The sequence below is a fragment of the Schistocerca cancellata genome, chromosome 10 (assembly GCF_023864275.1).
Source record: "Schistocerca cancellata isolate TAMUIC-IGC-003103 chromosome 10, iqSchCanc2.1, whole genome shotgun sequence".
NCBI lineage: Eukaryota > Metazoa > Arthropoda > Insecta > Orthoptera > Acrididae > Schistocerca > Schistocerca cancellata.
In genome coordinates this window covers 111683527-111687075 of record NC_064635.1, presented here as the reverse complement: position 1 = coordinate 111687075, position 3549 = coordinate 111683527, and the positions used below count along the sequence as shown (strand labels likewise).

The window sequence follows — 3549 nt, the reverse complement described above, 5'->3', positions numbered from 1 at the left end:
AGGCCCTGGCGAGGGGTAAAGCTTTGTGTTGTGCAGTCATCCAGGGTACACGAGTGGGCCTTCGGCTCCGAAAACCCATATCGATATGTATCTTTGAATCGTTGGCACGTTGACGCTTATTGATGGACCAGCAATGAAATCTGCAGGAATATGCGGAAGGGTGTCACTTCTCTCACTTTGAACGATTATCTTCAGTCGTCGGTGGTCTCGTCCTTGCAGTATCTTTCTCAGGCCACAGCGATGTCGGAGATTTGATTTTTTGCCAGACTCCTGATATTCACGATACACTCATGAAATGGTCGTACAGGAAAATCGCTACTTCATCTCTACCTCTGAGATAGTGTTTCATCGCCCGTGCGCCGACTATAACACCACGTTCAAACTCAGTTAAATCTTGATAACATACCACTGTAGGAGCAGTAACCGAAATAACATGTGCGCCAGACACTTTCTGTCTTATGTAGGCGTTGCCGTCAACACCGCGGTATTCTGGCTGTCCTTACGTGCAATGTATGTTGGCGGCAGCAGAATCCTTCGACAGTCAGTTTCCAATACCTGTTCTCTAAATACGAACATATTCCTTACAGCTACAGGTTATTAGTAATTTTAATTCTCTTTAATATTAATGTTAATTTCATATCGCTGTATTTGAATTCGCATGCCTATACTCGTTTCTTTGTCGCTTTAGTGTACACTCTTGGGAGCAACGGCCTTGCCGCAGTGGATACACCAGTTCCCGTCAGATTACCGAAGTTAAGCGCTGTCGGGCGTGGCCGGCATTTGGATGGGTGACCATCCGGGCCGCCATGTGCTGTTGCCATTTTTCGGGGTGCACTCAGCCTCGTGATGCCTATTGAGGAGGTACTCGGCCGAAGAGTAGCGGCTTCGGTCAAACAAAACCATCGTAACGACCGGGAGAGCGGTGTGCTGACCACGCGCCCCTTCTATCTGCATACTCAGTGAGGATGACATGGCGGCCGGATGGTCCCGATGGGCCACTTGTGGCCTGATGACGGAGTGCTTTTTAGTGTACAGTCTTACCACATAAGTCATATTCTATAACTAATGAATGATGTGACTATTGCCAAATCTACAGGAGAGGAGACACGTCAGTGATTGGACGGTAAGTTGATAATTGTATTGGGAAGAAATATGGGGCACGCTGGAGATTCTAACATGGATCTCCCGCTTTAAAGTGCAACGCCATGACCAAACAACCACGGCGCCGTGGTACGCGCAACCTGCTCGGTGTTATACATCTTGAACCTTGACCGTTCACTCTTCCTATTTTGCTTCTATTTTACAGTTCAGTATACCTTCTTCCTGCTTTCATGTTTGGTCTGTGTCCAGTTTTTGACAGGGTATCGACTGGTCCATGCTGCCGCTAAATCTGAGGGGGTGCAGTGAAGAGTTTCCTTTGTGAGTATAGAGGTAGGGGACAAGTCATCGCGGAGCTGCGTCGGTCTACGAGTTGCTTCATACTCTCACAGTAACCCTTCCACCTCCCCCCCCCCATACACACACCCCTCATCTCTCCATCCTATCCGGCGCTACTGCAGTAGGCGGTACCCACCTCCGTCACAGCCGCTACAGCTGCCGCTGCTGCTTATTTTACTGTCGCAATGCATTGCAACACGACTGACCGTACATCTAACCAGCATCGATCGTTGAGTTCGAGCAATTAAGAGCACTTAAGTTTATTATTAACTGCTTCTAAACAACTATCAAAGATTTAGCTTGCTGGAAAGGGAGATGTTAAGAAATTAAACAAAATAAACAGCTTCTGATTACGACGGTTAGACAGTGGTGCCTCAAAGACAGTATATAATGAAGAGGGAAATGTTACATGGGGCATTCAATGGTTAATGTAACACTCTCTTTTTCTCGGCCAGTTCGGTTCAAAAAAATGTAATATTTGTTGTGGGACATAGTGGATTGTTCCCATTTCTGTCCGTATAGTTTCATGTAGTTCCGATAGAACACTGTGATATACACTCCTGGAAATTGAAATAAGTACACCGTGAATTCATTGTCCCAGGAAGGGGAAACTTTATTGACGCATTCCTGGGGTCAGATACATCACATGATCACACTGACAGAACCACAAGCACCTAGACACAGGCAACAGAGCATTCACAATGTCGGCACTAGTACAGTGTATATCCACCTTTCGCAGCAATGCAGGCTGCTATTCTCCCATGGAGACGATCGTAGAGATGCTGGATGTAGTCCTGTGGAACGGCTTGCCATGCCATTTCCACCTGGCGCCTCAGTTGGACCAGCGTTCGTGCTGGACGTGCAGACCGCGTGAGACGACGCTTCATCCAGTCCCAAACATGCTCAATGGGGGACAGATCCGGAGATCTTGCTGGCCAGGGTAGTTGACTTACACCTTCTAGAGCACGTTGGGTGGCACGGGATACATGCGGACGTGCATTGTCCTGTTGGAACAGCAAGTTCCCTTGTCGGTCTAGGAATGGTAGAACGATGGGTTCGATGACGGTTTGGATGTACCGTGCACTATTCAGTGTCCCTCGACGATCACCAGTGGTGTACGGCCAGTGTAGGAGATCGCTCCCCACACCATGATGCCGGGTGTTGGCCCTGTGTGCCTCGGTCGTATGCAGTCCTGATTGTGGCGCTCACCTGCACGGCGCCAAACACGCATACGACCATCATTGGCACCAAGGCAGAAGCGACTCTCATCGCTGAAGACGACACGTCTCCATTCGTCCCTCCATTCACGCCTGTCGCGACACCACTGGAGGCGGGCTGCACGATGTTGGGGCGTGAGCGGAAGACGGCCTAACGGTGTGCGGGACCGTAGCCCAGCTTCATGGAGACGGTTGCGAATGGTCCTCGCCGATACCTCAGGAGCAACAGTGTCCTTAATTTGCTGGGAAGTGGCGGTGCGGTCCCCTACGGCACTGCGTAGGATCCTACGGTCTTGGCGTGCATCCGTGCGTCGCTGCGGTCCGGTCCCAGGTCGACGGGCACGTGCACCTTCCGCCGACCACTGGCGACAACATCGATGTACTGTGGAGACCTCGCGCCCCACGTGTTGAGCAATTCGGCGGTACGTCCACCCGGCCTCCCGCATGCCCACTATACACCCTCGCTCAAAGTCCGTCAACTGCACATACGGTTCACGTCCACGCTGTCGCGGCATGCTACCAGTGTTAAAGACTGCGATGGAGCTCCGTATGCCACGGCAAACTGGCTGACACTGACGGCGGCGGTGCACAAATGCTGCGCAGCTTGCGCCATTCGACGGCCAACACCGCGGTTCCTGGTGTGTTCCCTGTGCCGTGCGTGCGATCATTGCTTGTACAGCCCTCTCGCAGTGTCCGGAGCAAGTATGGTGGGTCTGACACACCGGTGTCAATGTGTTCTTTTTTCCATTTCCAGGAGTGTATGTTGCCTTCAACATGGCGTCTGTAACGGAGTTGTGTTCCGTGCAGAGAGCTGTCATTGAGTTTCTTTCGGCGGAAAACAAGAGCTTCGCAGATGTTGATAGGCTCTTGCAGGATTTCTACGGATACCTGGCAG

General features: G+C 51.0%; 1 pseudogene; it reads left to right on the top strand.

Annotated features, from left to right (window-relative positions):
• The first annotated feature begins 702 nt into the window (after window positions 1-702).
• On the top strand, window positions 703-820 carry LOC126107116 (5S ribosomal RNA; annotated as a pseudogene).
• The last annotated feature ends 2729 nt before the right edge of the window (window positions 821-3549 follow it).